The sequence below is a fragment of the Cebus imitator genome, unplaced genomic scaffold, assembly GCF_001604975.1.
Source record: "Cebus imitator isolate Cc_AM_T3 unplaced genomic scaffold, Cebus_imitator-1.0 Scaffold389, whole genome shotgun sequence".
In the NCBI taxonomy this organism is placed as follows: Eukaryota; Metazoa; Chordata; class Mammalia; order Primates; family Cebidae; genus Cebus; species Cebus imitator.
This window is the reverse complement of record NW_016107704.1, coordinates 1,384,502-1,411,030: the sequence shown is the minus strand read 5'-3', so window position 1 is coordinate 1,411,030 and position 26,529 is coordinate 1,384,502. Positions and strand designations below refer to the sequence as shown.

The 26,529-nt window shown below is 41.0% G+C and overlaps 1 long non-coding RNA gene across 1 annotated transcript in view; it reads right to left on the bottom strand.

The window, feature by feature from the left end:
* Positions 1 to 12,332: 12,332 nt before the first annotated feature.
* The window catches only part of LOC119468179, a 221,579-nt gene continuing 207,382 nt past the window's right edge, over positions 12,333 to 26,529 (bottom strand). Inside the window, exons 2-3 of the long non-coding RNA XR_005196823.1 lie at positions 12,899 to 14,019; positions 12,333 to 12,865 (exon numbers count right to left, since the gene is read on the bottom strand). This is a non-coding gene — a long non-coding RNA (uncharacterized LOC119468179). The remainder of the gene's footprint in view (positions 12,866 to 12,898; positions 14,020 to 26,529) is intronic.

Genomic DNA, 26,529 nt, shown 5'->3' with positions numbered 1-26,529 from the left:
ATGCTGTGGCATGTGTCAGAATTTCATTCCTTTTTATGGTGGAATAGTATTCCATTGTATGGATATATTTTGTTTATCCACTCATTATTTGATAGACGTGGACTGTTTTCCACTTTGGGCTATTATTAGTAACGCTGCTGTGAACATTGAAATACTCATGTCTCTGTGGATATATCTAGCAGCAGAATTGCTGGGTCATATACTCTCTCCATGTTTAATTTTTTGAGGAATTGCAAAACTGTTTTCCAAAGTGGCTGCACCATTTTTACATTCTCACTGCAATGCGTGAGGGTTCTAATTTCTCCATGTCTTTGCCAGCACGTCTTGTCGTCGTGTGTGTGTGTGTGTGTGTGTGTGTGTGTGTGTGTGTGTGTGTGCGCGCGCGCATGTGTATGTGTTTAACCATCCCAGTGGTGGTAGAGTGGCATCTAATTGTGGTTTTGATTTGTATTTTCCTAAAGACTGATGATGTTGAGCATTTTTTCACGTGCCTATTGGCCATTTGTATATCGTCTTTAGAGAAATGTATATTCAGATCTTTCGCACATTTTAAAATTGGGTTATTTGCCTTTTCATTGTTGACTTGTAAAAGCCTTTTACATATTTTGTACACTAGACCCATATCAGATATATGATTTGCAAGTATTTTCTCCCATCCTGTGGGTTGCTTTTTCACTTTCTTGTTAGCATCCTTGGTTTCTAATTTCGATGAAATCCAGTTTATCTATTCTTTTTTCTCTTGTTGCTTGTGCTTTAAGTGTCATATCTAAGAAACCATTGTGTAATATGAGATCCTGAAGATATTCACATAGGTTTTGAGGTCCTGAAGATATTCACATAGGTTTTGAGGTCCTGAAGATATTCACATAGGTTTTGAGGTCCTGAAGATATTCACATAGGTTTTGTTCTAAGAGATTTACAGTTTTAGATTTTACATTTAGGCCTTTGTTTTATTTTGAGTACTTTTTGTATAAGATGTAAAGTAGTAATTTATTTTAAGTGTCCTTCACTTAAAATAAATAGTCCTTAGAATTTTTCTCATTTATAGGGAAATCAAAGATTATCTAATATTTTTATTAGCATTTGAACACCTGCAGGAAGAATCCTATCACACAGTATTTCTAAGCACCTTTGAAGCTTAATGTATCATATATTTTTAAAAAACTGATGATAATCTAAGGTTGGAAATTCAAAGAATACTAGGAAAAAAGGCAGGAAATCAAGACTGGTCTCTTAAATCACTTTTCCGTGGATGTCAGTTGAGGGCAATTAACTTTGTAACTCCACCCAAAGCAGCACTGCCCCTCATTTTGAGTCAAATCTCACAGTATTAAATCAGAGGAACTCGGTGATCCTAACCATCTTTGTTATTCTCTAACTTTCCTCTCTTTGTCTAAAAGAAAGTCAAGCAAAACGGTCCAGAGGATCAAGCTCCACAAAGTCAGTTGTTTACACTTTAAAGTGCACATGGTAAAACGTGTGTACTTTCTAAATGGGACTTTTTATGACTATACTATATTTTATTCCACAGAGAACATACATGAAACTACATGTATGTAGTTTCTCTTATTACACTTTGCACAGTGTTTCCGAAGCTTTTCCATTTCAACTCCGTTTATGAAATATGCATATTCTAGACCAACGCTGACCAACAGAACTTCCTGCAGGGGTGGAATGTTCTAGTATGGTGCTGTCCAGAACAGTGGTCATTAGCCACACAGAGCCATTGAGTACTTGCTGCCTGGCTGGAACAGCTGAGGAACTAAATCTCTCATTTCATCTAGTTTTAATTACGTTAAACTTAAATAACCACATACAGCTGGTGGCCGCTGTGTTGGACAGTACAGCTTTATGGTGACACTGTGGTATCTGGTAGCCAGCAATTTGCTTAAAACAATGACAATAACAACACAAACTTTAGAGTAGATAGTCTATTGAAATTATAACCTATTTCAAAAAACAGTGAAAAGTTGGGGTATAGCTCTTGGGGCAATTTGTGTTGGTTAATTTAAACAGTGATGCATATTGCTAGAATCACTTCCTCTTTGTCTGTCAAAGAAAAGAATGTATGCAGACTTCTGGCTGCACACAGCCTATATTCTGCCAAGCATGGAACTAAAATTAAAAGTTTAATTGCTAATAGTTTTTCCTACCCTATGAAAACCTTGGAAAGCACAAAATCATGGAAATGACATGCAGATAGAAGTGAAAAACATTAGCAAAATTGCCTGTGAACAGAGGCACAGCGTCTGGCATCTAAACCAAAATTATTAAGCATTTTACATCACGGAATACAGCAGAGAGAGGGCATTGGGAACTAAGCTACCCACTTACCTGGCAAGTTAGCTTTGGTGTGTTTCTGTGTACAATACAAATACAATAAATTATACAATATAATATCTAAAGAATTGGAAGATACTCTTAGACATAAGTTCTTATAGCTACAAATACAACCCTTAATCTATTAGGTAATTCTGATTTTCTCTTATAATGTAATTCCTGAAAAGGAAAGTGTTAACATCTCAAGTCACATGTACAAACACCTCAAGAAAACCGATGCTCTGCTCTAAGTAGAGTCCTGGCAGGACCTAGCTTCCATCCCTAGTCCTAAGTACAGAAAAGCAAATATCACTAAAAAAAAAAAAAAAAAAAAAAAAAAAAAAAAAAAAAAAAAAAAAAAAAAAAAAAAAAAAAAAAAAAAAAAAAAAAAAAGGACTTAGGTCTTCTCTTCTCAGGAATGCCTAAGGGGTCCATGAAGTTTCTCTTACAGTGAATCAAAAAGCATCCAATCAAATGATGTCATATTTCCCAGTACTCTGAAGCTTAGGAATTGTAGAATAGCATCTTTTTATTTAAAAAAGAAATCAAACAAGCAGAAAGGTGTTAAATGGAAACTACAAACCTCCCTACTGACTTCCAACCTCCATATCTACTTCATAAAGAAAACATGTTTCTTTGTATCCTTCCAGAATATTCTCTGCATATATACTCCTTTATATATAACAGGTCATCTGTTATTTCAAGAAGTTACATAAGCTGTAAGAGCTTGGAGACATGCTCTGGAATTCCACCCTAGAAACACAAGGCCACCCGGACTGTCACTGGCCTTCCTTTGCACCATCCCGCAGCTCTCCATTCTGCCTGGGGTGTGACTCAAGAACATCTCCCTCCTCCTGGGAGAGTCATCTGCAAGGCTCAGGCCTCATCATCTCTGCTCTAAAAATGGGTATTAACCTTCAAGCTGGTCTCTAAACCCAGGGAGGTCTCTAGAACATAGGTGTGTCATTTCATTCTTGAAACATTTGATGTCAAGGCTTCACCTGCAGGAGAAGAGGCCTCACTGGCCTGTCCCCAGCTACTCCTGGGGCCACCTTGCATGTGAGCACACCACGCCTCCACCCAGCCATGGCCCCCCATTCATTCTGCAAACAGTGTCTTGTCTGGGACCCCTCCTGTCCCTCTGGCTCCCAGCCACCACTCCCTGGGATGGAGCTCCATTTCTCTTTGCCCACAGTGAATTACTGCCATTGCAGGACTGGATTATAGAATGAGGCTAGGCAGGCAGGGCCCAGGTTTTGTTGGTATTTTTATGTGTTGTGCCTTGAGCAACCAATGGCTGAAAGACAGGACACCAAATAATCTCTGCCTCTGTTTATTAAATCACAAAGGAATGCAGAGAACCTATCATGGGCTCTGTGGAATTACAGAGGTTTTTAGAAAGTGAAAGCTGAACCGACTTCATTTTGTTTCGTTTTGCAGAACCCTGGGATCACAGAAACGAGTTCTGGTTGGACTCTACCTAATGACACAGGGTATCAACCTCTCGAGCACACAGAGACATTGTCCTGCGAAACCCCCTTCCAGCTCAGGTCTCCTGCTCACATGAGCCCGAGAGACATCCACATTGCTCCAGTGCGGCCAGTCACCCAGAGCTCACATGCCCAACGCTCAGGTTCTCATCTGGAGGCAAGACCCAAAGAGAAAACACCCAGGAACGACACAGAAAATCACACTCCCTTCCTCAAAGGGTACACCTCAACAATCCTCCAGGCAAATGACACATTTGCAAAAATGGCCAGAGAAATCCACTCCAAAATCCTTATTTCACCTCTGTCAAATCTCCAGTTTAAAAAGAAAGAAAAAAAAGCAAGCAAAACAAAAAGAAAAAATTAAAAGCCCTGTGTTGCCTTCCAGTCACTCAGGCTTTAGGTTGGAAGCTGGATGACAGGATTGGGAAGTTCAGGGGCCATCTCACCTCTGCCTACCCAGGAACTGACCACGGCGACATTTTGGATGAACGCCAGCTTGCCTGTGGGGCAGACAAGCCACCTTGGCCCACGTGGTGTGATGCACAGCCAGCTGTGTGCTGGGAAGACAGGACAGAGAGGCCGCGGGCACCGGGGGCTGTGGCTGGGGTGGGGGCCTGTCTTCCCTTGGCAGCCTCATCAGCGTGTACCCTCCTTGCATTTTTACTACCCTACGTCTTTTACTGTGTTTACAACGCTTCTTTAAAAGATCCACCTTAGAAATTCATACTTCCGTGAAACTAAAATAGAGTTTAACTCTGTTAATACCTTTTTAAACAATACAAAGTGTTTTTAGGCCCACTGGCAAGTACAGGGAATAAAGCATTGTGTTTTTGAAGAAAGCCTGACGAGGAAACTTCCGTATTGACAAAAACCAAACATTCTGGGGATTATTTTCAGTGTTGAAATGCGATGCATGTCAGTTTTTAAATTCAGCAGTTAGGCTAAATGCTATATTTTTATTATGTGAGCAAGTAAGGCCCTAAAATCTTAGAGCTTGTATGGTAAAGTCCTAAAAAATTGAAGGAGAAATCCTGACACTTTCCCTCCTCCTTCCAAGCCCCGTGGTTTCCTAGTGCCTGTTTTAGACATCACCTCCAGTGTTCTCCCTGTGGCACCCCACGGCCTCCGCACCATAGCCTTCTCTCCTCTCCTGGGGCCAGGGCCCCTGTTGCCATAGGGACAACATCAGCTCCCCGGGCCACTTGCCCACTCTGGGCTATCTCCTTATCTGTAAATATGAGGCCTGCATGACCTCTGGGGACTCTTGTCATTGTATATTTTAATTATTACTTTATTTCCAATTGAATCTAGCTAAGAAAACAAATTTAGAGACAGGAAGTGAGGAAAGTTGATGCTTGTTGATTTTGGGGCTGGGGTGGGGGAACAAGGAAGAGATAGAGTGAAATATCTGAAAGACAGAATATTGTAGAAGCAGCAACAATTTAACATTTGGAAGTATGCACTAGGAGACAGACTAACAACCTCCACTCCCTGCAAAATGCAGACACTCCTGGCTTGGCATCCTTTTCGCAGAAATCAGTTACCAGTGAGTGTTTAAAATACGATCCTTGGATAATTGATTCTTTCAACAAACACGTTTTTACCATTACCTTACACTGAATTATTTTAAAAAACAGATTGGCAAAGTGATCTGTGACAGCAAGGATCCCTCTGAATTTTCATTTTCTATTCAGATTCAAATTAAAGAGCTTTTACTTCTTCCTACTCTAACAGCACAAACGATGATCTTAAAATACACACAGCCGTATCTGGTTGCTTCCATCTTTGGCAGAAGAAATAATGATTTCTTGTTCTTGACAGTGTAATTTCTCTTGTTTATTTATTGGGGAAATGCATGTTGACATTATGAGTCCTCTTAGATCTTTCCACATCTGAAATAATGTTCAACAGAAAATTTTCCTGAAAATATGGCCAATAACTATTTTACTTCCAGAAAGGGCTTATTTTTTATTTTACAGAACTCACTTGAACAATGAATTTGCTATGCAGGTTATATTTGAAATGTTGCTCTGTATCTCATGTCAGCTTGAACCTTATTGCTTCATTATTTTTCCATATATGCCAATAAAATATAAGCTTAAAATATATAATTTACAAATACTTAATTTTTCTTTCCACAAAACAAATTTCAGAAAAGTCCAGATCTTCAAGTTCAGTTATTTTGACCAAGATATAGCCAAGAACAAAAAACTAAAGACAAAAAAGTCCCCGACTCAAGTGTATGTGCTAAACAAATTCACTATTGATAAAAGTAGTTTGGGCTAATTAGTTTATTGTCAACATTTCCAGGGAATTTTTTCTATTAAAAATTAAAATGAAAAACAATAAAATGTAATAGGAAATTTCCTATTAAGAAGTAGGAAAAAGGGAGTTTCCTGAATCTCTACCACTGATTAAAGGAAAAAAAAATTGGCTATCAGTGTAATAATAAGTAAATGGACAGAAACACTAAAATCTAGACATAAGAACTCAAAACCATATAGTCTCATTTACAATAAGGAAAAATAGCCCTGAACCCTGAAAAATCTTAAAAGTAACTTTGTCTTACAACTATCATATAATTCAAACAAGTATTTCAACTTTCTTGTTCTAAAGCTGAGATGCTTTTAAGACATTATTTCAGAAAGACTTCCATCAAAACTTTTCAATTTAAAAAAGATCTGGCATTTCAATTGTCTGAAAAATTCACTTATGTGTGGCACCAGCCTCTTTAAGAAGCCCCAGTAATTAGAAGCCTTTCACATTAAAGCACTAGCTCCCTCTGAAAGCCAAATAGGAGAAAAAAAAAGTAAAATAAAAAGTCAATGTAAAGTGAAAGAACTTCTAAAAATGGAAAGATAAAATGAATGTGACTTGAAAGCGATTATCTTAACACTTGTGCCTTTTCATTTTAATTCCATTCTGAAAATGACTATTAAATAACAAGACTTCTAAGAATAGATTTGCAATAATAGAAATTACTTTTCAAGATCATGTTGACAGGAGAAAACCAATTGCAGGGACATGTAGGAATAAATATGTATTCTTATGTGTATTTTAAAAACACCTAAAAGGACTAAATAGTGTTCTTGAATATACGTCTATGTAATAAATAGGTATAGATAATATATAAAATATGTATATATATTTATTACCCATATATGTATATATTATGTGTATATATTATATTTATACAAAAATATAAAAATTGTACATGTATATTATATATCTATATAGTAGATAAAATAGATTTATATATTATATATATATTTCTATATTATATAATTTATACACAAATATAAAAATATATGTATATAGTATATAAGAATATGTTATATAATACATATACTATAAATGACCTGGAAAAGAACCACCAAATTTGCTACCTGGTAGTTATAGCGTCTGGAGAGGGAGGAAGTGCTGGGATGCTGAATCAGATCTCTGATGTTACCAAGATTATTTTCTTTACTTGAACAGAGTGACAGCCAATGTGACAAAATTACAGCTCCTCATTCTGGGCGGCTGAAATATACCTCTTTTTTACTACTTTTTTTTTTAGTTTTTTGTTTCTTTCATAGTCCTGTAAAAGAATCCCAAAGAGCTCACCAGCATGAAAGCACTAACTCTGACCACGATACAGAGGAACAATGATTTTAAGAACTTTGAAAGGCAAGTAACTTGACACGGAGCATGTTTCTAGATCATGGTTTGGAAGAGAACCATCAGGACGAACCCAGGGGTCCTGTGAAAGGCTGCTGGCCTGGGCGAGGAGGGAGCTGGTGCTCACCACTGGCCCTCTCCACAAATAGTCCTCTCTGTCCAACTGCAATGTAAGTACTTCCAGCTGACCATGGGGAAGCATGTTTTCTAGTTTATCCCAATAACACTATCAAGAAAATAGTCAATGGAGTAAACAAATGCAAACCTCCAGAAAACATTTCAGGGACTGGCTTGCTGCTACAACAGGAACGGTGATATCATAATCACCATTGTGGAGCGGATGCCAGGCAGCATTGCCAACCTCTTAAGAATAATTGACATTTTTCTAGCATGCAGAGTGGCCATAACAACCACTGCAGCTGCACAATAGGCTCCGCCGTAACACTTCCTTAGCAACCTGCTTAACTCTGTGACTTTGAAGTCATCCCTTATTTTGGCAGCAGGAGGAATATTTGCTGGTCATGAACTTTTCAAAGGTCATCAGCTGGAAACCAGCCGACCTGCTTCCTTTCCCCACCCGCCACGCCCCTCCCGCCCTGCCTGCCTGCCACACCTCTACATCACAGGACATCATGCTTAAGCGCTTCAGGAAAAAATAATGCACCGTTTACATTTTCCTATGGAACAATACATTTTATTTGGGGGATGTTGGGGAAAAAAGTCCTAGTGTTGCTGGCCCGTGTTTTATTAACCTGTCCCCAATTAACAGAAAGGATGACACTAATGGAAAGCAAACCATTTTGCTTAATTCATCTTTTTTGGTTTATCTTTTATACTTGGTGATTAAAGTATACCTATAAAGCTTGTAGTTAGCAAAATACACAATTAGTTGATATTCGACTTGTAACTTGTATTAGAGCTCAAAACTTATACTTAATTTTCATTAAGAAAAAAATGGCCAGTAACTGTATTACTTCCAGAAAGGGATTGTTTCATATTCTTAAGAAACTCAACTTGAATAATAAATTTAATCAGCTTTAACATTGCCAAAGTCTTCAAGTGATTTTATTCAATTGGTATGTTCAAGAAGAAATAGGAGACAGTAACCAACAGTATTGAGCTGCTTTTATTTATTAACTATTTTAAAACATCTCATTTGATGAGAGAAAAATAGCCAAACTGTTTCTTCACAAATATTTTTAGTTATGAAAGTCACACTAATTTAAATAAACTTACTTTTAGGTTGACCATTGTTAATTATATAGATCAGGTAGCTTTTCCTTATTAATTATGCATATATATAACACACATTTAAACTTTTCTAAAATAGAAAAGGGTTGCAAGTATAAGAAAGTCTAAGAACATTAATAGGTAGTGTTTCTGCTTCCCTTTTCTCCTAGGGAGTTACGGTAATGTCCAAGTAGATTCAACATGTTCAGAAGTTGATACAATCATTGGCCATTTTTGCTTATATCTATTAAATCAAAGCACTGCAATAAAAGACGGAAGGCAAATAAATGATTCATTAAAAAGTTGCTTGCTTTCACTGCAATGCCTTACAGAGCTGGGAGCTGTTTTGATATGCATATGTCAATCATTAACAGTAACTGGCCTCAGTAATGCCATTCATCACTTCAGGTTTGTAGAACACTCAAGTTCACAAAAGTTTCTCAAGTATTATGCTGTTGAACACAGTGCTGTGACTGAACCTCCTCCCACCCTCTCCTCTCTGCTTCTCTTCCTCCCTTCTTTCTCTTTCCATCCCTCCTGGAAACTGCATTCAGCCCTGACAGAAACCAAGGAGGTCTGGTCCTTGATCCTTGAGAAGCGCAGTGAGGGGCCACAGAGCAGAGAGGAGGGTGGAAGGGCAAATTCCATTCTGTTTTAGAGATGGTGAAACCGAGGCCCAGGGAGGGTGAAACAGTTGCCTAAGTGAGACCACATAAGCCTCAGGACTGAAATGTCCTGCCTGCTTTCCAGTAAGCTTTTCTCTCCATACACAGACACGTGCAACAAAATTACGAACGCATATTTGTTGTGTGATGTCCCTCTTTCTCTTCACTGTAAAAAGAAGGAGCAGGGAATTGTGAAGTGAGGGCGAGGAGAATCTGGCCTTGCTCCCCTGTAATCTTCAGAAACAGTCCAGTCTGTTCAACTGGATTAATTAAAGCCAGGACTAATACCTGGCACTTCATGCTTGTCTACTGAGAAGAGCATCCTGCTGAATCTCAGCTTTGCTCCATGGGGCTGGCATTGGTAGGCGCGGGGCAGGGTAGCCGGGCAGAGGAGATGGGCAGTCACCTGGATGGAAAACAGATTTGAAGTTGCATTTGGGTGGCAAAACACTTCGTTTCTAAAATGTTTATTTGAGGTGCTTTGAGGGAGAACAGACAAAGATAATGAGAGCATCAGGGGGCAGTGGGCTGAAGGCTCTGAGGGCGAGTTGAATGATTCTTCTCTGCTTTTTGCCAAGGACACTCGGCAAAAACACTGATGACCCCACATGTGTGAATACAGAAGGAAGCTCATCTTTGCAGTCAGAGGTGGCCCGTCTCTAGGAAGGACAGATTGATTCTGAGTTATCCTAAGCAAGATGGTCGAACAGTGAACTCTGTTAAATCTATGAATGTCAAACCCTCTTCTGGGGAAAATGCCGGCTGAGCAAAACCCCTCTGGAGCCAAAGAGACAGACAAGATTGGCGGCTTACCTCCTGCAGGGCATTGACATTTAATTATGAATCATGGGCTATTTTAAACATACAAGAGAATCTATGTCTAACCCACAGAGGTATATCATGAAAATCATAAACAACCACTGATGAGCGAGTCATCAAGTCTGGAACTGAAGAGTTACCTGCACCATCGTGTCTGCTGGGCTGCTCCTTTCAGCACCACCTCCTGCCTCGTCCCCCTAGAGGGCCTCCATCTCTGAAACTCTGGCTTAATCCTTACCTACTTTAAAAAAACAGTTTTAGCACAAATATATGTGTCTATCTCAGAAATGATACATTGCTTAGCTTTGCCTGGTTTGGGGGTTAAATTAAAAAGTCTACCATGCCAAATCTTTTGCTACATGCTTATTTTCATTCAGTATTTTGTTTCTAAGATTCATCCATGTTCTATAGTACATAGGTACAGCCATCTTCGCTTCTGTATAATATTCTGTTTTTCTGTATAATGGCTTCTGGGCTGTCTCAAAGCTACTCTGGACTTCCCTGAGTACAGTTCCTGGTGCCCAGGTGCGTGTGAGTTTCTCTAATGGGCAGTGGAGTGCTACCCCTAGACTACGCAGGTGTTTGCTTTCCTGAATACACAATGCCTGATTGTTCTCCAAAGCTGCTGAGCCAATTTACTTTGCCAACAATGATGTGTAAGGATTTCCATTATCTGTATCCTCACCAACTGTTAAATTGATCACTGTAAAGTTATGTTTGTAAGGAGGTTGAACATCTGTTCATATTTCCATTGACCACTGGAGTTCTTTACTCTATGACATTCTTGCTTGTATTTTTGCCCATTTTTTTTTGAGATTGTCATTTTTAGAAATTGATTTTCAGAGTCCTTTATTCCAGGTGTAAATCCCTTGTTGGTTATTGGTGTTGCAAGTGTCTTTTCCCAATATATGTCTTATAATTTCACCCTTTTAATGCTATTATTTAAGAGCAGAAGTTCTTAACTGTAATATAGTCAAGTTTAACTATAATTTCTTTTGTGGGTAATGCTTTTAGTTCTTAAGATATTATTTCATTCCCAGAATCATAAAAGCATTCTCTTATCTTTTTGGAGTTTTAAAATCGTGCCTTCCACATTTAATCTATTAGAAATTGATGTTATGAGGTAGTGATACAAATTTTTATTTTTTTCCCTTCTAACCATTCCTTGAATGGCCTCCTTCTTTTCCAGGTGACATGCAAAGTGCCTTTTTACTTCAACAGGAAAAGAAGTCATTGTTTAGTTTAAAATAATGGAAGATCATTGTATGAATGATTGTGCCTTCACACTTGCACATGTGTGTATAAATAAAGGTCATTTTCTTCTGAGTAAAGGGGATTTCCTTGATCCCCAAAGTCACATCACTTCAGCAGCTTCCTGTTAGATCTACTCTGTGTCAAGCCCTACTGGGGTTTTCATTTATCATTGCAAAGTGGCCATAGTCTGCTGCAATTAATCCCCTTGCCAACAAGTGCATTTTAATAATGCCTTTTAAAAGTCATAAAATGTTACTTTTAACATTGGGGTGGTGGCTACAAAGTTGATTCTGTTTATTTTTTGCTTGCATTTTCTGCATACATTCTTGATCTCAGGCAAACCAGCAGACGGGTTCTGGGCCCCTGGCAGATTGGAATTCATGTTTGACCGCTGTGATGTGGTTCCTGTCTCCCAGGGGCTCCCCATGACCCCTGCTGCCTGTCCCTGACTCTTCTTCCCAAGTGGCCACAGCAGCTGCTTTTCCCTTCCTCCTCCTCAGGTTTGCCGGGGAAGGAGGCTTTGCTGCTCTTCCACTCACCGCTGCCAACCCACTCTTCAATTCACTCCACTGGGCCACGAATGTTTAGAGAGCATCTGTTGAGTGCTGTGCCCTGCTGGTGTCTTAAGACAAAACGCCTGTTCTTGCCTCAAGTCTAAATACGTTATTCTCTTTTCTCTACTCTCCCCCTTTCTAGTTCCTTTTCCCCTTCTCAGATTATTTACATTTGTATCTTTAAGTGGTACAAGTTTGAATACCTTGAGTTCTTCTAAGGGGACTGAAAATTAATAAATAAAAATACTAATGTCTAGTAAAAAGCTTTTGCCTAATCATTTGGTGTGAAAATGAATAAGATAGAATACTCATTAATATTCAAAAGGCCAGTTATTTTCTTTCAAACATTGAAAATTTTCATGTTTAGTGAATGCCAGTGTGTAAAGTAATTAACACAGATTGTAATGATTATCTTCACACCATATCAAAATAAATGTATCATAAGGGAACAGAGAGTAAATTTTTAATGTGATTAATTTGTAATGCTATGTATTCCAAATGTTATATAAAAGCCTGTTTTATAGAGAAAAAAAATACTTATAAAAGTGGTAGGTAGAAATAATAAAGTAAAATGTCACAGCCATGCAGACGACCAACAAATGCTCTATCAGACCCTGTGTTCTCAGGACAAGTAAGAGCAACTGACAGGCCTGGAAGGCAGACTCCCCTCTTCTCCATCCCCCAGTGTTTACCAAAGTTCACCCTGCAAGGAAGCATCATCTAGGAGGTTTGGACCGTCTTTGCACTTTTTCAGTTACCAAGTCCTTACACGATAAATAATGATTGAACTTATGTTTATGCAAAGCTTCATCTTCCCACCATGGTGCCAGCTATTGGCCTTGAATTTGCCTGAGGTCTGACCGCCTCAATGCTTCTGTTGTATTCAGTATAGTGTGTGTCCTTCAACTCAGCCTGTTCTTCGCCATCGTCCAACTTTTTGGATCTATTTGGTATTTGACTGCTGGATGGATAAACTCTGGGCTTTTTGTTCCCTTTTTAGGTGCATCCAGCCCCCAGACTGGTGCTATGGTGTGGATATGGTTGCTTTGTCCCTGCCACACCCCTGATGAAATTTGGTCCCCCTAGTGGAGGTGCTGGGAGGTGGGGCCTAGTGGGGAGTGTTGGAATCATTGATACAGATCCATCATGAATGGCCCAGCACTGTTCTCACAGAAGTAAGGGCTCACTTTGGTGAGACTGAGTTGGTTCCCCATGGAATGGAACAGTCGCATGCGAGTGGCTTTTTACAGAGCCAGGAGGCCCTTGGGTCCTCTCTTTGCTCTTGTCCACTTCTCCTTTGACCTTCTCCACCGTGTTTTGACGCAGCACCACAAAAGCCCTAGCCTTGCCAGAAGCAAGGGCCATGCCCTTGAGCCTCCCAGCCTGCAGAACTGTGACCTAAATAAATCTATTTTTTTAAATTAAATACCCAGTCCCAGGCATTCTGTTATGGTCACACTGTACAGACTAAGACACTGGGATCAGGGTAGGTGAATCTGGTAGAGAGAAGAAATCACATTCTTCATCAGCGGTTTACAGATGGAGAAATAAAGCACATACCAACTAACTGCCGCCCACGGTGAGTGCGGGGTACATGCTTGTGGTCGGGCAGAATGATGCCCCAGCAAAGATGTCCACAACCGAAACTCTGGAACCTATGACTATGCTACCTCACATGGCAAAAAAGACATTGCAGACGTGATGATTAACTTAGGGATCTAAAGACGGGAGGCTACCCTGGACGAGCTTGGTGAGCCCCAGGTAGAGACAAAGGTAGAGACAGAAGAGGGAGGACGAGGAAGGCTTGTCTGCAGAAGAGGAGGTCAGGGTAATGCTGAGTAAGAGGAACTCAATCTGCTGTGGCTGGCTTGGAAGATGGAGCAGGGCCACAAGCCCAGGAATGCAGACGGCCTCAAGAAGCTGGAAAAGTGGAGACGGACTCTCCCCTGAAGCCTCCAAAAGAAACCACCCTGCCGATACCTTGAGTTTAGCCCAGTGAGGCCTGTGTCGAACTTCTAACTTAAAGAACTGTAAAATAATTAATTTATGTTGTTTTAGGTTACAACAATTTGGGTTGTGACATCAGCCACAGGAAAATAAGACAATGGCCCAGAGGGTAAGGGTGAAAAAGTCTAAAGAATGGAAAAGTACCCAAGAATATGAGAATGAAGGTAGTTGGTTTACTGCCTACGTGTGATCTGGAAGTTAAAGTATGTTCACCTTGAATTCCTTAAATCAAAAGTTTCTTAATAGTTCAAAATCTAATCACAAAGTTAGCATGTAGCTCTGTAAAAGGACTAAGTCATGTGAACTGCTGACAAGTTAATTGTCCTCTGGGATTTTACTGTCATCCTCTCATGAGTTTGATTTGTTGCTTCAGAGAAATAGAATTGCTGATTTAAGTCTGCTCACAGGCATTGCTGTAGATAAGCATCTTCCCTTACTTAAATTCACAGGCATTTATTGGGCCATCTTCACCATAAATAACTCTCAAACCTTGTCAGAGTCCACAGCAGGGCTAAGGCATGGGAAATCTGATTACCTGTATTGCCAACTGCCTAAAAAATAGGCTGAGCCCATGGCAGTTCTGATGTGTATGAGTGTACTTCCAGAGTTAGAGATCAGTGTGGTTTCACTATTTTTCATTTGACCTTCAGAGATGAACACTGGACTCAATTATCCAACCCTCCCCTGACATTTCCTCTGGAACTTGGAACTCTGCTAACTCAATCCATCATATTTCCCCTAGGTCCACATAAAACGTAGTTTTAATCATAAACTAATTCTAAAACTAAGACGCCTATTCCAAAGAACATCAAGAACTACGTCTTACTGTGTGCCCAGGGACGTGCTTACCCGTCCTGCAGACCAGCCCTTGCAGATGCATCATGACTTAATGGGTACAGGATGTGGGAAGCAGGAAATTGTACAATCAGATTTCACAACAATATGCGTAGTGTTATTCTACCTTCTACCATATTCAAGTTTTGAAATTTAACATTCAAATTTCTTCAGTTGTCCTAAGGTTTTGACAATTTCTTCAATTGTCAAAAAATAGGTACAGGATGTGGGGAGCAGGAAATTGTACAATCAGTTCAATTTTTGTATGGGAAGGGTGTGTGATTTTTAAAATGCGGCTGAATGTGAAGGAAAGAAGAAAGGCAACCTATGCACAAATACAGATTTTTCTGTGCCGTTTTCACACGACCACAGCTTTCTAACACTTACTTTGTGGTGCTCTCTGTGGCTCTACATACACTTCCTCATCTTATAAATTCATGAGTACATGACTCACATACTCTGTAGAATTATGTGGTCTTTGGCGGCAGACACTGAGACAAGGTAGATGGAATTCAGTGGCATCCATAATAAGGTTTGCATGGGAAACTATATTCAAGCTTGGATGAAGATGGGTGGAGGCGACTGTGGGGATGGAATCACTTAATTGGTCCAGCTCCTTTGGGACAGGGTCAAAAGGGTAAGGCGGAGTTGGGGCTGGGACTTTTCAATACTGAGAGAGCTCCTGGGGAGCTGGTTTTCACAGAAAAGACCACAACCAATGGTGTCCTTTATCCCACAAAGTGTCAAAGGTTCTTTTCTATCATAAGGTCTTAGTGCTCAAAGAAGAAGAATAGATCATCATGGATTGGAGAATTAAAACTCTGTGGGAGAATTCAGCTTTCCTGGGGGTTTCCAAGACATGAACTCTTTCATCACTGCTTTGTATTTTACAAGTAACAGGTCACTGGACAAGGTGTGCCCCTGGAAGAACTTCTGTCTCCTGGCCTGGAAAACAGGTTTCCAGTCCTTGCCTCCTCCTGGTGTTGCTGTGAGGATTGGAGAGAGGTTATTTACCTGAAATGCCTACCCCAATGCTTCACATGTCCTCGCTACTCAGTAAATCCTATTTTTCCCCATCAACTCCTTTTCTGGATGAGGGACAGAATTTCTGAAAAAGCAGATACTTTAACATCTGCATGCTCTTTGAGTCAACAGTTTTATCTGGCTGGTAAAATAAAACTTAGATTCTAACTCAAAAGAGGGCTTCATTAGCATCATAGATATCTTCAGAAAGACAATTAGACTTAACTAAACAAGTGTCAGTGCTAAGAAAATACTATTACTGTTGTCATTATTGTTATGCTTTTATGTATTAAACCAGATTCTTAACCACTTGGCATTATCAAAATTTAACAGCCTCTAAATCCATTGCCCTATGAAAAATAATAGCCTTTTATCAAATTTCTGCATCTTGTAAAATAGTCTTGGTTCTAAGTCAAAGTAATTCAGATATCTTCCAAAAACAGTTCTCTTTTATTAAGGGGATAAAAGATAATTAAGGCTGAAGTGAGACTTCCGGTCAGTGGGTTCCCAAATGCAGCTGCATGTTAGCATTGCCTGAGAACTTTCAGAAATGGATTCTTAATTGTCTTTTCATACACCCCAACCCAGATTCTGTATTTCAACAAGGTGATTTCGATGTGCAAACAGGTTCGAATGCCTGTGATAGAGTGCAGAACAAGTATCTTTAAAATAATGGGTTTCTCATTAAAATGTTTTTAATAACCACTTTCATAATTCATTTGAAACTGCTTTAGTAACTCTTAAATTAGTGGTCACCATATTCTTCATTAATGTCATTCAACAATATTCACCATGAGTTGCGACTTCCTAAAATACTGACCTGAAAGATGTATTACAGAATAACGTTTTAGCTACGTAATCAATTTATTGAGAGTCTACTGCATGAAGGAAAGAGGTTATTTAAGACCTAATCTCAGTGTTTAACAGAGTGCATGTCTGGTGGGAGTGACAGCTTCACACATAGAGAAACAGTCCCTGATACATTCTAAATTGGGCAGTGTACCCTGCGATCGTCTCAGGAGTTCCAAGGAGGGGTGACTCCAGGTGGAGGGAGGCTTGCATTGCACAGGGTTGGCCATGCTCTTAAACCCAGTAAGTGCTACATGAAAAGAGTAATTAGCAAACTCAAATTCAGTTCGTGAGCACATCAACATTATTTTCCAAAACATAACTAACTCATTTTGAAAATAAAGTAAACATTAACATGGGTTAGTATCAAAATAATTTGAATTTATATGTGAAGGATAAAGAAGCATTTCTCCTTCACAGAAGGAACAGACTGATTTTCTACATGACCGTTTATGGGAAAACTGGGAGGGCACCTTCCTGCAGCTTTTGTAAAATAAAGATGGGCATGGGCTGTTTGCATTAATGAGGCTGATGAATCTCACCAAATGACACTTCAGCTTATTGTCCCCCGATTTCCATGATGTCCTACGGATCTGATAACAGAGTTTTTGTTATCAGAAAGAAAAAAGATGGAGGAACTTCTCTATTCCTGAAATAAGAATATTAAAGCAACTCTACATGGATGAACCTCTGAGTCATAAAAACTTGATTAGAAAACTGGACATTTATAGATATCTTTCCTTTTTATTTTTTGATATTTACTAATGATTATCTTATGAAAGATAGGTTACTAATTTCAAATCTTCACATATACAATAACAGCAACTCTATTAGTAATTATTCTGTAGTTTAAATTAGTGTTTATTAACATTTCCTTGCTTCATTCTAGAATGTATAAGTGAATAATTAAATATATTCTTTGGCAGCAAATTATTCGCAGTGGATATTTTCAAATTCAATTTAGTGAATAAGACCTCACAGACAATGGTGTAAAAATTACAAACATGAAGAAAATGTTAGCTCTCTCTTAAAGAAACGAGATAAAACTTAATAAATTTCCCATGTAGAAATAATACAAAGTGCCATGATCATTAAGTTATTAATAAATAGCCATTAAAATAACCCATGTAAAAACAAGAAAATTTCTACAGACAAAAGTCCCACAAATTTCTGAGCGTTGATGAATAGTGAATGCTTTGCAAGAAATGAAAAGATAATGTTTTCCAGCATGAAGAAGTGGGATTGGATACTAATAACAATGGTGTTCCAACCTGTCCAGCTGCTCTGGCCTGGTAAGCATGTAGAAAATGCACCCTAATTACTGAAAGCATGAATAAATGATGTAAGAGACAAGCGTAGCTGTCTGTAACAGTATTAGGAGATATACAGAACTAGAATTTTACAGAATGCTTCTTTGCAGGAGCAATCACCCAGAAAAGTTAGTTATCTAACTACTTTAACCATAACTTATTTTCTTATTCAGTAATTTATCCATTCAATAAAACTTACTGAACTTATCCTGTGGGCCAAGCAATCTGCAGGTATCCTATCTGGAGAGAAGGTTTATTAATCAGAAGACTGGCTAACAGTGTGCCATCCACTCCACTGCAAACTCAGGATGAAACATTAGTGATCAGGACTAAAATAATCTGAGAATCAATTTTCTGATCTGAAACCATAGGAATAAATATTTTAAAAGCTCTTCCAACACCTCTTGACCCAGAATTTCTGTAACTTGTTTGCTATATTTAGCATAACCTAGCGTAAATTAGAGATCACCTTCATGTTCCTCAGTGAAAGTGTGATTTATAGACATTCATTTAAATCTGTGTTTATTTATTTATTTATTTATTTTATTTATTTATTTTTTTTGAGACGGAGTTTCGCTCTTGTTACCCAGGCTGGAGTGCAATGGCGCGATCTCGGCTCACCGCAACCTCCGCCTCCTGGGTTCAGGCAATTCTCCTGCCTCACCCTCCTGAGTAGCTGGGGTTACAGGCATGCGCCACCATGCCCAGCTAATTTTTTGTATTTTTAGTAGAGACGGGGTTTCACCATGTTGACCAGGATGGTCTCGATCTCTTGACCTCGTGATCCACCCGCCTCGGCCTCCCAAAGTGCTGGGATTACAGGCGTGAGCCACCGCGCCCGGCCATCTGTGTTTATTTATATTATGCAATCTGTGTTTACTAAGATGCAAAGCCAATCCTGCTATAATTAACTGAAATCGTGGGTTATGGCTATATGGTAGCCACATGCATGTTTCATGTTTTGGTAGCCACGTGCAACACATATAGCATATACCTACATATATTATGTACAGAATAAAATGTTACCTTTGTGTGCTGAGGTTTCAGGCAAAAGTTATTACAAGTGTGATTTTAATATTTTTCTAAGTTTTTTCTGAACAGTCTTTGAATGATTACGTGTTACTTTATAATCAGAAAATGAGATATTTGTTGTATTTTGAAGAGAAAAAAGAATTACACTACCTAATTATATTTTGAGTACATAATGAGATTTATGCTTCATTTGGGTGACCGATCAAGTATTACGTCACCCTTTCAAGACTACTTCTTTCCAAAGCAGGTGTACTCTTCCCTCAGCTTCTGTTAGCTTTCAGGAGATATTTCATCTAAGAATCCTGTCCTCGTCACTGAAGAAGGGGTTCAGAACTATTGCTAATTCTAGAGGAAATAAGTCAGTTTATCCAAAGGAAAGCAGGATGGATATTTAAAAGTTCTGTTTTTTCTTCCATAATCCATCATTTCGACTGTTACTTTGTATGCAGCCGTCTTTGCAGGTCTGAATGAGGGAGAAAGCCTAAGGCAGATGCTTTAGGTATTCTGTGGAGACAAGCAGGACACAGGGCAGGCCAGTGAGGGCACCATCCCCGGGAGGGGAGGTGGGAAGAGGGAGGGAGAGAGGAAAAGGCAGTGCTGGGACAGCTCCTGGTGGCAGCCACAAGGCTCCTCTTCTGGCTAAGGGAGGGGCAGAGCATGCTGGGGGGAGTGAGGGGCTGGAGGGGAAGGTGCAGGAGTGACCCTGACACAGATGCTGAGACTGTAGGGTCTGGAGTTCAGGGCGGAGGCAGTGCTGAGTACCATGTCACAGACAAATGCTGGCTGATCACGACAGGCAGAAGTTAATGATTCTTTTAAATTTAAATTTAAAATATATTATTTGGTCAACAGATTCTGTTCCATAATAAGCCTCCAGTAAATAAAAATGTAGTCAGATTTGTACAACCATATTAGAATTTCACAAGGAATTCGCCACAGATGACCAAACTTAGCAAGTATTTTAATATGGGAGCACCTTTGATCAATTCATCAAGCATAATTTTAACTCACATTTAGCCTTGAAACCGGTTGTGAAGCTTATACCTGAATAAATTTGTTCATTCCTGGGGGCCTGAGTGTACAAAGGAAAAGTTTATATTATTTTACGTATTTTTATTCCTGGCCACTAGTAATTTTGATCAAGATATGTCAGGTTGATTAAGATAAGCATTATATAAGAAAATAGCAAATACTAACTGCACAGATTGTTGCCTGGAATATGTTAATCCAGCAACATCCAGAAGGATGGTTTTCCCACACCAGGATGAACTCCCATGGGAGTAAACACCGTGCGGCCACTACAGTTTGCCTTTGCCTTCAGCCGATGAAAATGTTAACACTCAGTTCTTTCATTACTTGCCAAAGACATGCTTTATCTTACTTTTCTCCATTAGGTTCTCAGTCACTTTTTTTGCATATATGGAAAAAAATATATGGTTTACTCATGGTCATTATAATATTGATAATTCGACACTAGTAATTTAAACTGGTAATCAAATTGTGTGTGTTTGCACCAGAGAAAGAGACGGGCTGGCGTGGAGAGGGAAGGAGAGGAAGAGAAAGACGAAGGCCGCATTTGGGGAACTGTCAATTTTCAAACTGTATAATCTGCAGGCAAGAGGAAGGCACGCTCTGATGATGTGCAAACTAATTTCCAGGGTCGCTATGTCAGTACATTTATTACCACATCACTAAACTGTAATTCTTGCATATTTCCATAAATATTCAGAGATTTTCTAACTTCTAGTAAATACTTTGTGGCCAAGCATGTCTTTAATGGGAAGAAGTAAGGATGGCATCATATTCATCCAATGTTGGAAGCACAATATTTATTTTCATAATTATATTTCTAGGATTTTTTTTCCAGTTACATGCTCCACAAGGTTCAGGAGAGAGGAGGGAGAAGGGAAATACACTTTTGAAAAGATTTCTGACTACTCCATGGACTATGCCCTAAAAACAGGCGTGCTCTGTTTGAACACTTGTCTGGGGGAGGAAGCCTCCTTTTACATTGTTCCTGTTAATTGAAAGAAGTTTGGATAAAAATAAAATGGTAATAAGCCAATAAGCAGCTTCCATAGCATTTTGTCCTTAAAAGTGATAACAAATTCTGTGTGTGGCGGGGGCGAATTCTTATCTTCTCGGCAGTGGACAGGGCAGGGGTAAGTTGCCCAGAGACATGGCTGATTCTGACACTGAACGGTTTATGAGATGGCTCTGGGATGTCTGACTCCTGATGGGCGGCGTTGAGACCCCATCGGCCGTCTCTGCACGTGGGAGTTCTTGCTGTCGTTCGCCGTGGAGTCCCGCTCTTCTCAGTTTCCTATAAAGCCATACGGGGCCATTCCTAGCTGGAAGGTGTGTGGATTGAGTACACTGTGTCTTGTTATGCATCTTGCATCCCAATAGTATTTACAACTTTCCCTAATGTTTTTATTTTCTTGCTGGCGGGAGTACTCAACATGCGACCTACCCTCTTGACATTTCACGAATACGACGCATGACCGTTGCTTATAGCTGCACGGTTGCACAGCAGGCCTGCGGAGCTTGCTCTTGCATTACTGAAATTGTATGCCCATTGATCAGCAACTCCTTATTTCTCCCATCCCTTAACCCCAGCAACCAGCTCCTGAGCTCAGGAGATCCTCCTGCCTCAGCCTGCCAAGTAGCTGGGACTACAGGTGCATACCACCATGCCCAGCTAATTTTTTAAAAATATTTTTGCAGAGATGGGGTCTCGCTGTGTTGTCCAGGCTGATCTCAAACTCCTCTTCTCAAGCTATCCTCCCACCCTGGCCTCCTGAAGCGTTAGAAAGCCAAGGTGGGGGATAGCTTGAGATTTTTTGATTCTGTGAATCTGACTGTTTTAGATTCATCACACCAGTGAGATCACTCAGCATCTGTCTTTCTGTGTCCTCCAGGCTCACCCATGCTGCCACACATTGCAGAATTTCTTCTTCTTAGGGCTGGATCAAGGTCCATGGCGTGTAAATACGCTGTAACTTCTTTATCCACCTGTAGATGGACATTTGGGTTGTTTCCACGTCTTGGCTTTTGTGAACAGCGCTGTCACGGTCCTCTGATTTATTTTAATGTTTATTTTCCATGGTAAATTCCCCTGTGTTTTCCAATCTCCCTGATTTCTGTTCACAGTTTCTGAGACACCGGAGGTGACATCTCTGGGTGTGTTTTGATGGCTTGGGAGACACCGCTCGTTTCTGAGAAGGACGAGGATAGGCGCGTCTCACGGCTCCATATCCCACACCCTCAGCTTTGCAGTGGCAGGCGCTGCCAGACTAAGAGTCTCTGGCTGGGTCAGCAGGATGTTCCTTCCCCAGTTCAATCTCGCCATTTAGGAAATGTGTTTCTTGGGCTTTGCTAGCTTGTGGGGACAAAGTGAGAAGAACCTCTTTAATCACACTCCAATGACACGCATTTTTAGGGACTTCCTTGAATCTCCACACAATCCTTACCATCCCCTTGCCTTGAGGTCCAAAGTCAGCTCTGTGCAGCACACATGTGAGCCTCCTCCCATGTGCTATGAAACCACAATGATGTTCTGCTGTGGCAGGTGGAATCAATCACCTGGGCCTGGCTCAGGCCCTCCTCATGCAGCCCCGCCTGCCTGCCAGGTTGTGGCTTCTGCCTGCTGGGTAGTGGCTCCTGCCCCCTGGGTTGTGACTCCTGCCCCCCAGGGTGGTGGCTCCCACCCACCGACGCGGTTCTTCAGTGTCTAGAGGGAGCCGCCCCCAGTCATGCACCTGCATTCCCGCACCTGCTGCTTCTCGGGCCTGCAATATTCTCCCCTGCCCTACTTGCCCTAATCCACCGAAGGCAAACATGAAACCTGAGCAAACATCTACCAACCAGCCTGGGTTTTCATCCTGAGGATGAATCACTGTCAAGTGGAAGGCTATTGCTAAAGACGTCCTCTGGATGGAGCAGAACACAGACTGCAGAGGGCCAGAGTAGCTCCCTCTAAGGGAACTAGGAAGTAACTAAGTTGATCAGCATCACTGCTGCGGCCCGGTGCAGGTGCTCTGTCGCCACCAGAAAGTCACCACGGGTCTCACCATGCTCCTCCTCTCAAGGCACTTGGCTCTCTGGCTCGCTGTCTCCTTCGGAAGCTTTCGTTTGCCTCTGTTTGGCTGGCACCTCCACTTTCCCAGTCTCCACTGCAGGATTCCTCTCCTTGCCCCAGATTCCACCAGATTCAGTCCCGGGTGACTTCTCCAGTATCAGGCCTTGTGCGGTCCCGACGCTGCCACACCCAGGTTACATCTCCAGCCCAGGCGTCTCCTCAACTCCAGACTCCAGCATCCAAAGGCCGCTCCATTTCCAGCGGGTCGCCCAGCACTCCTATCTGATGTAATGCAGTTAAAATATTTGTAGATGATTGTTGTGGCATCCAGCATTCACGCAGTCAATAGATTTTACTGACAAATACATATTTAGGGGTCTTAAGTGTCTCTTCTATTTTCTCTGCTGGGATTCCCATTGAGTGAAACATCTCCCAGCCCTTCCCGTCTGGTGAGCAAGGCTGGCAAGCACAGTGGTGGCAGGGTGGGGGCAGACTGTTCTCTGTTCCCTTCATTCCCCTTAAGAATTAGATGTCCATTTCATAATGCAGATTCTAATGCTCAAAAATAGCACAATATGTATTAAAAGACAGATCGAAGCCCTCACATTGTTTCATACAACAGACTATAAGACTGCCTCGGGCCAAGCATTGAAACTGGGCTTTATATGGAAGTTAATCACTGAAGGCACTGAGCTTCAGGCTAAGAATTATTACTAAATGGATGACCCAAACTACCACAAGCCTTCTCTCTACCCAGTCCCATTCTTTTTATTCTTTTCTGTTTCTTAATTGTAAGAAATCCTGGGCTTTATAAGAAAAGAGATAATTCAATACGAAAAAGATAAAATTCCATTTACAGATTCCAAAATCCTGTAATCAGAAAAAAACAAAAACAAAAAAACGCAATGCAAGCTCTTATTAGTAGAGGTTATTTTGCCAAGTAAAGGACATTCCAGACAGTGGGAGACCCTGCGAGTCCCCTCCCTGCTGACTGAGACCTGGAGGCGGGGTGTATGGGGTGCAGCTGCACGGCTGACAGTGGGCTCCCTGAAATCTCCCTGCAGCCTCACCCAACACAACCCATGCTCTCCACACCCCCAGCTTTCCATGACAAGAGACTCGCAGGAGAGCAAGCCATCAGTTGGGGCTCACGCAAAGCCCTGTCGCCGTGACCTTATGGAGCGCCTCAGCCAAGCGGTGGCATTCAGATAAACGTGCAAGGGCTGGCATTGCCACTTTTCCTTCTGCATGTAGTTCTCTGATATTCCAAATGAATACAGACCATCTTACAAGGTTTGTGCCTCAAAATTCATCGGAAGAAAAGGAGATGAGCACAAAATGACAGTCACTTGCATCTGTTAGACACAGGATGGCCCAGGTACTGGGATTGGCACTTCACCCAAATTATCTCATTCAAGCTTCACAAAACTTCTGTAAAATAGGTATTATGTTTATTTTACAGCCCTAAAAGCAGTCTCACAAAAATTAATGTCAGTCTAGTCTCAAAACTAGTAGGAAGCAGAGAGAGACAGGATTTCAACTCAAGGCATTTGACTACACGCTCCAGCCTCGTTTACTGTTGGGCAACATGGCTCTACTCACGCATTTGCATGCTCATTCACACTCACACACAGTCATCACACACTCATACTCACACGCTCACACTCACACATGCTCACACACATATATGCTCACACTCACACACACTCATACACTCAACCCCCCACACTCACACATGCTCTCACTCTTCACACACATACACTCCCTCACACTCACACTCACATATGCTCACACACATACACTCAACCTCCACAATCACACATGCTCACACTCACTCATCACACACTCATACACTCCCTCACACTCACTCACATATGCTCACACACACAACCCAACCTCCACGCTCACACATGCTCACACTCACTCATCACACACTCATATATTTCCTCACACACTCACATTCACACACCCTCACATGCTCTCACACACACTCATACACTCAACTCCCACACATGCTCAAACTCACACTCACTCATCACACACTCATACACTCCCTCAAACTCACACTCACATATGCTCACACACATACACTCAACCCCCCACACTCACACATGCTCACAGTCACTCACAGTCACTCATCACTCATACACTCCCTCACACTCACACTCATATAAGCTCACACACACTCAACCCCTCACACTCACATGCTCACACTCACACTCATTACACTCATACACTCCCTCACACTCACACACACATGCCCACGCTCACACTCACTTATCACACATGCACTCCCTCACACACATGCTCACCCTCACACATTCATACACTCCTCCAACACACACAGGCTCACACTCATTCACACACTCATACACTTCCTCACACACTCACACTCTCACACACATGCCCACACACACTCACACTGTCACACTCTCACACATTCATTACACATACACTCACATACTCCCTCACACACACATGCTCATTACACAATCACAAGGTCACTCACACACACTCCCTCACACATTCATCAAACACATACATATTCACTCACACACACTCATACACTCACATACACATGTAGCTCACTCACACACTCACACCCTCACACATATTCAAGGGAATTTTTTCTCATTGAACAAAAAAAGAAACCCCAATAGTTTTGAAACAATTAGATTCCCTGAGAATTGATGTCTCCTTGACACACTCACACTTTAAAAGGCCTTAAGGTCTTAAGTTAAGCGATGACTTTACTGTTTAATTTTATAAATAGTTGGGCGTAAGTAAAACTTTCTTGAATAGGAACTTGCAGTACTGATGAGAAACAGCCCCAGGACTGTTAATGAATAAACATGAATGTGCCTATTGTTTTGTGCTGCACACAATCCTATTATAGAAAAATTAAAATTATATAGATACTCTATTATAAAAGAAAACCTTATGTGACATGGGCTTATTTCACGGGTCTGTCAAAACAGAGCTGTCACTTTCATGTCAAAAAGGGAGTTAATTTTCTGCATCTACCTACCCCACTCTTCCCGGCGATGGCTCCTGTCATCTCCAGGGACCTGAGCTGACTTTTCTGAAGGCAGCTCTGAAGAGACTAGAACAAGCACCACCTCTGGAGGGAAACTTGCTAACACCTTTGTCCTTCCCTTTCTCCCTTCTCTACTTTTTGCTTTTCTGTGTTCTCCCTCCTGGAAATTCCCCAACATTTCCTCTCTGTTTAGTCAGCTGGCCATCGAGCTGTCTGCACTGGTTTTCCTTTCTAGCAATGACTTTGCTGCTGCGACCCTCATCCACTGCCCCGGTGCCCGGTATGAGTGATGGGAGCTACACACAGGCCTCTGTGGCACACCACCTGCAACTGGTCTAAAAGTGGGTCAAGAGCCAGGTGTGGTA